General features: G+C 37.8%; 1 protein-coding gene across 3 annotated transcripts in view; it reads right to left on the bottom strand.

The window, feature by feature from the left end:
• LOC117421404 (amyloid-beta A4 precursor protein-binding family A member 1) overlaps positions 1–13,331 on the bottom strand; it is a 103,984-nt gene that overhangs the window by 57,331 nt on the left and 33,322 nt on the right. For all 3 annotated transcript variants that reach the window (XM_059025759.1, XM_059025754.1, XM_059025751.1), the window contains one exon: positions 12,228–12,366. The gene's annotated coding sequence lies outside the window, so the exon portion shown is untranslated. The remainder of the gene's footprint in view (positions 1–12,227; positions 12,367–13,331) is intronic.

Genomic DNA, 13,331 nt, shown 5'->3' with positions numbered 1-13,331 from the left:
AGTATCAGTGACTAATGCAAATTAATATATCCACTGATTTGAAGCTCAGTAAAACATCAAACCATTTTTTTACATTACAGTACAGTGGCACAACATGAATCTGCAATGTGTCATAAAGCAGAAAAGAGGTTGGTTGAGGATTATCTGTTTCTCACTAGCTTCAGTCATGGAGGCATGAGTTGGAATCTGGCTCAGGTCACGGGTGAAATAGCTATTAACTCATGTCACAGAACCACCACAAAATTGACCCAGGGGTGTTAAGATCAGGAGTGAACTGTGCACCCTATGAAGCTTTCTTGGTGCTTACCAACACCGTGCCTTATTGTAACCTGTACCACAGTCCATCAGCTTTCATGCATATTCTCTTCCTTAATGCGCTTTACTTGCTCTTATCTGCTCCCTATTTTACTGCATTTAATCCTGTACTTGAGTATTGTAATCTGTCACAAGTGTTATTTAATCTGTAGTATTTTGTATTTAATTATATCCTGATATAACTATCACTGACACTTATCAGCTCCGTTATCGAATCGAATTTTGTCATATACTTGTACTTGCTAGAACCGAATTCATTGTATTTTATCTTGCTTTTAATTGTATTTATACTTGTACTGTGATTCTTGAAATGTATTTTTGTTTACGACTGTAAGTCGCCCTGGATAAGGGCGTCTGCTAGGAAATAAATAAATAATAATAATATTCAAGCCTAGGATACCAGAGGTGCAGAGCCCCCACATCAATCCAAGAGAGCCTACAGAGCACATTCTGTATTGCATTCAGGGCTCACACAGGGATGAAATTAAACTTCTATTGCATAAGAGTCTTTATTATTACTTGATCTTGCAATAGACACATGTACCAGTGACCCTGCCCTGTTGCATATAGCTTTTAATGGCAGTTCTTCACTAAAGTCAATAACAAAAGTTCCAATGGTAGGGATGTGTGCCAAAAACTATTTTTTTCTTAATAGGCTACAGCACCTCGACCTGGAAGTGTAGCAACACAGCCCAGACTCTTTGTGGGATGTCCAGACATTTATGGTACACAGCACTGCCAACAACACTCATCTAACCTGGTAGTAACTTCATATTTACAGTTGTCTGGCTTCAAGGTTATGCTATAATAACCTGGTGGAGTACTACCGTCTGAAAACTATGTTATGACTGTGTGCATGTTGTGACCAGTTAATATCCTTTACTGAAGAATTCCAGGGCCACTGGTAACATTTGGTTAATTAAAACGTAATTGTGAATTAATTTAAAAAGTACATATGTGACCGAACCTTCAAAGAAAAGTAGTTCTTCTGTTTGTATCTGTACTGTTCTAAAATGCCTTTTTTGTATTATGTCTTTGTATTATGTTTTTAATTCATTCACTCCCAACTTACATTTAACTAAAATACTAAGACTGCACATTTAACAAGTTTGCTTATACAGTTATACAGCTACTATCAGTATGCATTTCACTATAATAGCATTGTTTAATTAAAGGTCGATTTGGACTACCGTGGTCTATTTAGTGGAAAATGCAATTATATTTTTTTCAGAACTTTCTGATTTCTGAAGATACATACCATTATGGGATGCACACAGGGCAGCAGTGTGGAGCAGTGGTTAGGGCTCTGGACTCTTAACCAGAGGGTTGTCAGTTCAATCCCCGGTGGGGTACACTGCTGTTGTACCCTTGAGCAAGGTACTTTACATAGATTGCTTCAGTAAAAACCCAACTGTATAAATGGGTAATTGTATGTTAAAAAAATAAATAATGTAATTGTATATAAAAATAATGTGATATCTTGTAACTATTGTAAGTTGTCCTGGATAAGGGTGTCTGCTAAGAAATACATAATAATAAATATTTTTCTATACATTTCTCTGAGACTAGTTTTGACCTTGGTTCTTATCTGTAGGTCATACTGGCTTATTTTAACAATACAGACAGATGAGTGATCTGATTAATTACTTTAAGACTGTGAATTTGGAGACACTCAATGGTTTTCCAACAATTAATCAAGGTAATTTACTCAGAATCTAAACATGATGGGGTAAGCAGTAAACCTTAACACCTCAAAGGAAGACATTTTAACAAATTAGGTACGGCCCAGACTTCCTGGACTCTCAAAGGTCCTAGAAGGGCTGAAGTAACTACAGCTAGGAATTTTGACATTTGCTTCTACTCAGCATGAAAACAGAAAAGGAGCAGTTCACATCTTTTGAATTGGTTTCAATACAAAGTTAAACGTCAAATAAAGGTGAATACTTACACAGAACTATAAAAAAAGTGTCTAACTTAAGTTCTAAGCAACTAGCAGAGCAATATCCCAAAGAATTTCATAAAAGCGGAGGGAGCAGCTTTAATGAGAAACAAACTTCAAATTAACCAACGCCTTTTGTGCAGAAAATATACCTCTGCATACACTTGATAGTGCAAAACCTAAAGGGAGGATGGTTTACAATTCTGGAAAAGCATGAACCGCGATTTGTAGCTCTTGCAGTCGTTCCCCTGCGATGCTAAACAGTACCTGTCAACAGTGTGAATGCAGAACGATCCTTCTAATCGTTTAATGTGCGTCTTGTAATACCAAAACCACAGATGTGTTTAAACAGACATTAATGAAAAGGATATTGTAAAATTCTCAATTTACAACCAGAACATTTATTTTAAAAAACTAAATTTCAATGTTCAGATTTTCTTTTTTTTTTCGGACAAGGTATACATGTTAAAATTAAAAAGGTAACATATTCCTGTTACGTTTTTTTTTTTTTTTTAAAAAGGTACTGTTAAAAAAAATCTATGTTTACTTTTGACTAGAAGCGTGTGTTAAAAGAAAATACATTAAACACATGTTAAATACATTAAATATATTTACTATGCACAAATAATAAAATATTACAGTATATTTGCGACGGGGTGCCCTCGAGAGCGAATGCTACCAAGTGAGCGAACCATGGTACTCATTTTGTGAATAACTGGTATTATTGTGTGTGCTATTTTACTTTGGCCAATATGCTCTTTTGCTTTGATGTCAGTGTTTTGGTTTTGTTTACATCTTTTATTTTAGAATTAAATATGAGCGCAGCCGCCCCGTTTTGCCCCGTATCATTTGTGTTTCTGTTTCATTTCCTGGTCTGATGTCACCATTGCAGCCCTCACTGACACAAGACTACATTAATAAATATATTTGAGTTCAAATCTTTGTAGCCATGAGCATTCCATGAAATGTTTTATTTTTAGCCATGACTGTGCTGTGATTTGTACATATTTTTACAATGATAAAATCACATCCCTATGGTAAATGGAAAAAAAAATTAGGAAATTAAAAGATTTCAAACAAAATAAATACATGAGTACATAGGAGTTAAGAAAACACCGAGACTAAATAAAGATATCCTGAATCAAACAAATCAGTAATAAATAAGATAACATTAAGAATATCTAAAAAGAACAAAATTAAAGCTCTCATCTGCCTGCATTGAACACTGACATGTTTAAGACCAAAAGAAAAGTAATTTTTACAGAAACATAAATAAGACCTAATATAAACTAGGAGTTATGTGTCAAGTTTTATTACCTTAAAAAGTTACAAGCACTAATTTTAAGATAATAATTCTGACATTCATAGACACAGAAGAGACAGTGCTTAACACCTTCACTTCAAAGGAAGTGTCAGCTGTCATGTGACCCACCAATCAGACTCTCTCTAGTGCCTTTGTTCCAAAATCCCATAAAACAAGAGTTTTCTCAACTAACCATGTTATTCATAACGACTGCAAAGTTATTTATTTGTACCACTGAACCTTGTCCTCAAAAATGGCTTCCAAGCTATTAGTGCTGTACCATGTTCTTGAAATTGTTCCTTGGGGGAACCTGGTCTTGCTGCCTTAAGAAGTCCTTACTGCTTTATCTAAGATGATACAATGGAAACTTCACGCAAGTCTTAAATAAGGTTAATGCTTATTAGGATTACCGAAGAAGAGAGGTGAACCATGATATAGAGTAAAAATCTACACATGTTTGTGAGTAGATAACAGACATCTTACCATATAAATGTTAATTTAAATACTGTTTTAGGAATAATTAAGGTACTTCTTTTGTTAAACTGATTGCATCCAGTACAATTTGATTTGCCCTTAGGAAACTATGAAAGAGGTCCTATTGTAATTTTGGTAACTTGTGGTATTCATTGTGAAAGTCATTTTAGAGAATGTCTTATATGCAATGGTATAGGAGTTACTTTGGCACATACTAGTGGAGAATATCTTACACCCCTTTCACACTGGCATGATCTACCCAGGTCAGAACCCAGTGTCATGCAGGTCGGGTACGTGATTTCACACTGCTTTTGATAAAGCAGGGTTGACCTGGGTAAGAGACGCAAGTAAACAATACACGTTACGTTACTGACGCTTTCATCCAAGCTTATCTGGATTGAACCGAAAGACCAAATGTTGATTAGAGCAAATGTTTCTTCATCCCTGCTGCAATCTGGCTCATGGTGTGTCTCAATCAACAAAAATATGGCTCAACAGAATAAACAGAAATGTTCCTTGCGGAAGTGAAACCTTCACACAGGCATGGCTGTTTGTTATTGCGTCGGCTCACAAACGGCCGTCATGCATTTGGTCTCGCTCAACCCGGGTCAAAGCATGTCGACCCACATCCTGAGGTGGGTCGCTGGGACCCGGGTTAACCCCGATATGACCGAGGTATGTGGTTTCACACTACGTGGGATTGTGACCCAGGTAGCCAGGACCTGGGTAGGAGTGCCAGTGTGAAAGGGGCTTTAGATACGGAATCCGATATTTCAGTAACGCAGCATTACCATTAAAGAACTGCAACTAAATGTGTATTTCTTGGTTTTTTTATGCATGGTAATCATTATTACATGTAACATACAATTTTAAGCTAAGTGATTTTGATAGACTCTTTTATAGTTAATTATATATGTTGCTTTGACTAATTACTTGAATGCTATTTTTGTTCTTTGGTCAAGTTGTATGAATAAATCATTACTGTTTAAACAAACTGAATTGTCTCAATTACAAGCTTCCTTATATACAGTATAGATCAACCTCAGGCCGGAACATGAATCAAGGGGAATCAATAGCCACGGTTTGTTATAGTTTGCGCTCCTGATTTTTGTTGTTTTTACCCACACTTTTCTACTCTCCTTTAAAAATGTAATTGCTACCTGTTAAACCATTTCGTGTACTCAATCACAACTGAGAAACGCGTTAATAGTAAAATATATTTAATGTACAGTTTTTTTTTCTGTGAAACAACTAAATGGGCCTTTAAATCGTATGTCTTACTTTTTCATTTAAAAGCAGAAGCGACTCAGTGTAAGTACAGGTTACACATAATGATTGTAATAAAGTGTGTTCAGGATAAAATACTCTATTTTTCATTGTAGCTTTAATAAAGATTGATCGCTTATTAACATGTTGCAATCTCGTTTATACGTTCTGCTTGTAAATTACAGATTAAGGCTTGGTGGATTTTAAAAGCCCATTTAGTTGTTTCACAGAATTTTTTTAATTAAATCAATTTTACTATTAACAAGTTTCTCAGTTGTGATTGAGATAAACGAATGGCTTAACAGGTATCAATTGAATTCTTAAAGGAGAGTATAAAAGTCAGGATACAAAAATCAGAAGCCCCAGTTATAGCATGTAAATCTGTTATTTTCAGAGAATAACATCATAACGGATTTATATACTGTAATGAATATTAATTGTAAATTCCTTAATAATTGAAATATAATTAGAATATATGTAAAGTCAAACACTAGAGTGTACACAGTACTACCCCACACATCTGAATCTCATGTTCTTTCCCCAACAAACACTTCTTGTCGGCAAGTGGCTTAAATTGTTGGCCCTTAAAGGTAAAAATGAAATACCAGGCAATGGTTCTGAATTTAAATTCCCTAATTTATACAAATCCCTCTCTTCTTGTAAGGGTCCTGATTCGGATCATGTATTCACCTCTGTGATCAATAATGTTTGATATTTGTTTAAGGGAAGAACATTTGAACAGTAGCACCCAAATTGCAAAGGCCATTTATTTGGTATTTTATTCAAGGCATGATAAGGGATAGCAAATGAAAGTATTTTGGTGTGCTTTGCCATAGCTCTGGGGCAGTCTAACCTGGTCCAGGCTGGCTGAAACACTCACTTTTTTTTAAGCACCTGTAATTTGCAGGGTTGATGCTAGATATAATGTAAATAGTCTATACCAGCATTATAGACCAGTGGTTTTAAACCCCGGTCTTGGGGACCCACTGTGACTACTGATTTTCATTCCAATTGAGCTCTCAATTACTTAACTAGACCCTTAATTGAACTGATAATTAGTTTAATTAGAGCTTTTTAATTGTTTTCAGCTTAAACAGTTGCAGAGTTCGAGTTACTTATAAAATGTTATAGCTAACTTGATATCAACTGTTTAAGAGCTGCAAACAATTTAAAATGTACAATTAAGCTAATTATCAGTTTAATTAAGGGTCTAGTTAAGTAATTGAGAGCTCAGCTGGAATGAAAACCGGCAGACACAATGGGTCCTCAGGACCGTGGTTGAAAACCACTGGTATGCCACGTTGTATATGCTGCTGACTTCCCAATTCCAAGTGGGACCAAGAGTAAAAACAACATCAGTAGGGTTCTACAACAAGTAATTCAACAGTCGTAGGCCCTCTTTTTTTCTTAACTTTAATCAAACAATAACAGAGCTTTGACCCAGGTGGAAGAGAGTGCTAGATTGGACAGCTGCCAGCAGGGGCACCTTCAGTCTCCATAGTTAATGATGCTTCTCAGCAGTGGGGCACGCCCTGTTGTAGTGAATCGGGGCCCCCAGAGGAATGGATCAGGGGGCAGATCTGCTGTTCATCCTATTAAAAAGCACACAGAATGATGGAATGGGGAGAAGTAGGGATGAGTGACAGCAGGGACTCCAACATCCATACATGGTCCTGCATTGATAATATAAAGAATACCCTATACCATATTCCTTCAGATTTAAGACTGCATAAGAATTTAAGATGCAGCCCAAATTTCCCACCTCAATTTGAGGAAACAATAATTCATCAAATAAATATGCATTTACAAAGATACAACCTCAATTACACATACGAAGGCAGTTTGCCGGCGTCTGCTATCACACAGCATAACAGTTATGTGCTGCTTTTAATTTCCAGTCCTGATTACTAACACCTGTTTTTCTCCCAATTTGTGAGAATCTCTGGTATTGCTTGCAATGTCAAAAAATACGGGGGTCTGATCAGCATTTCCAATCTGTCCAAGCTGCTGCTGTTTGTTAGAAACGCTGAAATTGTAAAACCTTCTCTTTGAAGCTAATGATGCTTCTTTGAAAATGCCTGCCTGTATGTCAGGGATGATTTGAGATTGGGTAGTAACGTTTTGGTTCGTCTTTTCTCGGCAGTCATTCACGCTGCTGTTTTGTACTCGGGTAGTCACGTCTTTTGTAGGCGATTTTAATATACGCATTACTATACTGTGCTCGAAGCTTAAATTCAAAGGGAATTTAAATTTTTATTTTGCAATACCAGTACCCCAGAACTTTACAAGTTGTGTTCTGCTAGTTTCAAACTCTTATAGTTGTTTTATTCATCTCTGAAAATCATTGCACTTGCTTCAGAATGGAGCCTCAACTGTTTCTTCTCTACCTGGTTAGATGGGCAAAGATTATTGGTATATGAAAATGGTCTAGTTAAAAAAACTTTCAGATAAAACTCCCAAACCAAAGAGGATCTGCATATGCTGATTAATGCCTGACTCCACCACACTGCAGGATAAGTCAAAGCTCTGCCAGAATGTTAAACACAATTCTGACAGTGTTATGAGATAACAGACATCTACGGTATAGATATCGCTGTATCTCCATGGCAGAGAACAGGCTCAGGAAATATGTCTCAAATTGTAACTGAATTATCAAAGTAAATTCCTGTTATTACACAAGCTCTGTTAGTGAAATATGTGCCCAACCAAAATACCTACAATCCCAAAGTGATGAGACTACAGGCCCATGGAGAACAGACTAATCTGTTAGCAATCATTAATTGATTTTAAACACTTTGCCATCTCTTAAAATCAGTTGGTTTCTGTTGGCATGTTTAGATTTTAAGGGATTTTTCTGATTGTCCCATGGACAAGTACAAGGCAGATCACTGGTTGTCTGCAAACAAAACTGACTGTCCGCAACAAAAAATTAAAATATAAATACACTGCTGTGCAAAACTCTTAGACATGTTGCATTTTTCTACTCTGATGCATTATGAGCATAAACAATTTACTCAAAGCGTCCACTAGTGTTTTCTACTATTATAACAACCTTGACTTGCATAAAGGAAAAACATTGAGTGAAATAGCTCGCATCACTTGATTTTCAAGGTGTGGTATCCGAAGCATAATCAACAAGTACAGAGAAACATCATCTGTAATTGATAAACCCAGGACTGGAAGACCCAAAAAGCTGTCTAACAAGTATGAGCAATACTTGAAGATAATATCCTTAAGGAATAGAAAGAAGACAAGCGTTGAATTGACAACAGTACTGGCAGAAGGCACAGGTGTCGTCCATCAAATCAACAGTATGAAGGTCACTCTTGAAATCAGGACTTAAAGGATGCGTTGCAGTAAGAATACCTCTGTTAAGAAAGAGGAACAAGACTAAAAAGCTAAAATATGCACAACAACACAGGTCAAAGGTGTAACAATGGTCAAAGGTGCTTTGGACTGTTGATGGATGGGCAACACCACCTGTGCCTTCTGCCAGTTCTGTTGTTAATTCAACGCTTGTCTTCTTTCTATTCCTTAAGGATATTATTTTCAAGTATTGCTCATACTTGTTAGACAGCTTTTTGGGTCTTCCAGTCCTGGGTTTGTCAATTACAGATGATGTTTCTCTGTACTTGTTGATTATGCTCAATGGTTTTCCTTCTTTATGCAAGTCAATATTGTTATAATAGTAGAAAACACTAGTGGAGGCTTTGTAAATTGTTGATGCTCATAATGCATCAAAGTAGAAAAATGTAACATGTCTAAGACTTTTGCACAGCAGTGTATATGGTACATCTAAACAGAATTAATAATATGGAAATGTCCAGTAGTATACTGTAGCCTTAAAGTTTGTTTCTAAAGATTAGCGCTGCAAACCACATAGCTTGCATACAATACCTCAAGGTAACAGGCAGTTTTAACTAGTGATGCACCGACTGTGATTTGTGGGGCTGATTCAGATTACCGATATTCTGTATCAATAAAGGCACATACCAATTCTGATACCAATTTTATTTTTTCATCATTAATAATACAATTGTAAACCATAATTTGACACTTGACAATTTATTTAAGCTTTAAACTCAACACATCACAGATTTTACTTATTGTATGTTTTTTGACAGATTATACATTCTGCCAGAAGTGAATTTTAGCAAAACAGCAGTACATCTGTACTAGACAACTATATAAATAAGAACACCCAGACAATGACAGGGGTTCCAGAGCACATTCAGACAGTGCTAATAAGTTATATTTAATCATGGCAGCAAAGGTGTTTAAACAGACCATAATAATGCACAACATGCATAAAGCTGTGGTCATATCCACCCTGAACAGTCCATGAATCTTAAATACAGAGCCTTCATGGTACAGAGGGTTTAAGTAGCACACCTCTCAGTGGGCTAGAAGGACATTGATTCATATTTAGCCTAGGGCTGTAGAAAGATGTACTGTATATATTGTACATATTGTGTATTGTGTGAAATTGTATATTTATTTATTGCATTCCAGCTGTATTTCAAATACTACTTTTCCAATAAAACCCACACAATTACAAACCTCTATCTTTTTGTAGAACAGTTTTTATATCAGGACAATGCATGCATTGTTCAGATTCTACTTTCCGCTTGGCTTCGGAATTCCTGTGCAATTAATGACTCAAGGCTTTTACTGAACTGTCCGGTAGACACATTTAAATTGTCAATAGTCATGAAATCTCCTTTGAATTTATCTGATTGAAACAACAGAACGAACCCACATAACTTTTTCAGAGTAGGGATTAGAGCTGTAGGAACTGATTACATAACTAGTGCTTAATAATATATGTGTATTGCTGCTTTGATGACAAGTTGATAGTAAGTTACTTGGAAGGTCTGCCTCAGTCTTCAAACTGTCCCTGCATAATTGATGAGAAATGAATGGTACTACAGCAGTTCCCTATTACAGTAGGCTTGAATTGTAGTACCAGATGAGTTTAACTTTTTATATTAAGAACTTATTAATTTTAAGCTAACTAAATGGGACCACTTTAAACTGTTTATAGTGATATTACAGATACAGCAAATTCTAAATTCTGGCTGTGTATCAATAACGTATAGCATACGATGGACAATAATGCAGGGCCAACTCCAAGGCATCCATGTTTTATTCACTTTCTCTAAAAACAGTTTGTTATATTTAAACTGTTGTTCAAATCTACATTTGGTTTAATGACTTTCTTAACTTCAGATAACAGGACACTTTATTACACTTCATGTAAATATGAAACAGAGCATGACAGATAATCTCAAGTATTGTAAATGACGGTACCTGCTGGAAACTTCATCTTTCATTTACAAATCTGAATCTCTCTGTGATGCATAAAAATAAATAAAAATCACCTGGTAGAAACACAGTAGCGTGGTGCGCAGGGTGAGTCATACAGCGCAGGTTCCCGTCCTGGCTGAGCAATGTAGGGCGTGGTGCGCAGGGTGAGTCATACAGCGCAGGTTCCCGTCCTGGCTGAGCAATGTAGGGCGTGGTGCGCAGGGTGAGTCATACAGCGCAGGTTCCCGTCCTGGCTGAGCAATGTAGGGCGTGGTGCGCAGGGTGAGTCATACAGCGCAGGTTCCCGTCCTGGCTGAGCAATGTAGGGCGTGGTGCGCAGGGTGAGTCATACAGCGCAGGTTCCCGTCCTGGCTGAGCAATGTAGGGCGTGGTGCGCAGGGTGAGTCATACAGCGCAGGTTCCTGTCCTGGCTGAGCAATGTAGGGCGTGGTGCGCAGGGTGAGTCATACAGCGCAGGTTCCTGTCCTGGCTGAGCAATGTAGGGCGTGGTGCGCAGGGTGAGTCATACAGCGCAGGTTCCCATCCTGGCTGAGCAATGTAGGGCGTGGTGCGCAGGGTGAGTCATACAGCGCAGGCTCGCGTTCTGGCTGAACGATGTAGGGCATGGTGCCCAGGGTGAGTCATACAGCGCAGGTTCGCGTTCTGGCTGAACGATGTAGGGCATGGTGCCCAGGGTGAGTCATACAGTGCAGGTTCGCGTTCTGGCTGAACGATGTAGGGCGTGGTGCCCAGGGTGAGTCATACAGCGCAGGTTCCCGTCCTTTCTGAGCTATGTAGGGCGGTCTTTGCTGGGGAACATCACATTGGCTGTGGCGCTCCCGTGGGTTAGGGAGGCAGAACCGGCAGGGACGGTTTCTGCTCATAGTGCTACAGCGAACCCCGCTGGCCAGGCACCCAGTGCGCTGAAACACGGACACCTGCAGGGCTGCCCTTTGTCCTCCGGAGGTTGGTAGCTTGAGTTTTTGGGTGACTAAGGAAGCCAGCTTTGTTGTGGGGACAGCCACTGAACCTTCAGGTCTCCTGAGCCATGTGAGGAATTGCTGCGCTGAGGGGAAAAGCATTTGGGCATTCCAAATTGTAAATCGGGGGTAAAATAATACTTGGATATAAAAATAAAATAAAAAGTGTAAGCCCTTTAGGAATTTTGAGTATTCTGGAGACTCATTTTAACACAATTTTAATGCCTGCTGTTATTCTCACTGTAATACACTGTAATACAGCTAAATCGAAACACTGCAAAATAAATGGACAGGACATGTGACATCAGCTTGATGCTCCCCAGACTTGAGAATGCAAACAGTATCGCACTTAATCTTTTATTCTATAATTAATCAATCAATACAAGCAACATATGGTAAATTTTTCTCAGCTGAAAATAGTCAAAACAAAAAAATAAAAGCTATTGCAACCCCCCCTTCCCCCGTTATATTTTATTATAGTTAACAAAACAGACGATGTACCAGGAATATCTAGGGTAATTTTCCTTGATTTAATTCTTTCTAATGCTATACTACACAAATATAACCTCATACACAATTCTGAGCCCATGCAGTGGATTCTGTAACATGACCGTCTTCAGTTTTTTTTTTTTTCTGTACTCACCTTTCAAGAACATTTATTATTGTGCTAAATGGTTGAATGCTCCAACTCCAGAAGCTGTACAGTGTCTGGCTGTGAGGATCACTCTCATCACACTGGATATGGATTGGGTGCGTAGTAATAAGATCAGACTAAACCAACACTGCAGAAAAAAAATACAAAGCCATTAGTACTAGTGACATAATAAAGAAAACACTACTCCAAGAGCAGGTTGTATAGTTGCAGTAAGAAGGGTACCTACTGCTGGTCTAGACTTCAGATTCAACACTCCAGCGCATACCCATGCAAAAGTACAGTATACTGCCTTGGGTCTCAAAATTGCTCTGCTTTCTTTCAATCAAAATACTGTACTAAAAAATAGAGAACACTACCCCTACTTCAGCATTTCACACATCTTCATGGCAGACTGGGTTATACATTGGGATCTGTATCCATGGTTTGCCAATAGTTTACAGATTGGGCAAAGTCTATAACAGTGAACAAAACACTTGACATTTCCAAGGTTTTCCTACAGTCAAAAAGTGGTGTAAAGACTCACTACATTCTTATACAGTTTTCCTCCTATGTAGCATCAGACTTCAGTCTCCCCAGCCCCCTTGAATCCTGCTTGCCATCAAGCAACTAGCAGCAGAAGGAAGTTACTATATGCGCCTTCAAGATTTGCAATATAAATTGGCTACTGAACCAACTGTTCACTGGTCTTGGAAGAATCAAAGTTATGGCTTTGGAATAGATCATGTAAAATACACAGTTTAATAGTATGGTATAAATGAAGAGTGAATAGATCTTTTCTCTATATGGCTCTTTTTAAAATAGGCCATCAATGATAAATGTTTGAGTTAATTCTAGACCCTTTTGGAGATTTATCATACAATGTATTTCTTAAACTCCTATATTTCTGTACTGTAGTGGAGCTATTGCCTTAACTGACCAGTCTCCTGCTAATTTCATTGATATGAGATGGGAGTCTCTAGACTCTCTCAGGTAAAATACATTCTACTAAAAACAATCAATGCAAGACAATTGCACCAGGCCTGCAGAGGGCACATGTGCAGGAGACCCAAAGGTAGTGTGTTTTATACCAGTGATGGGAAAAAATCATTAGGT

Source organism: Acipenser ruthenus, chromosome 1, assembly GCF_902713425.1.
Source record: "Acipenser ruthenus chromosome 1, fAciRut3.2 maternal haplotype, whole genome shotgun sequence".
Lineage (NCBI taxonomy): Eukaryota > Metazoa > Chordata > Actinopteri > Acipenseriformes > Acipenseridae > Acipenser > Acipenser ruthenus.
The sequence above is the reverse complement of the archived record's forward strand: the minus strand, read 5'-3'. Positions and strand labels throughout refer to the sequence as shown.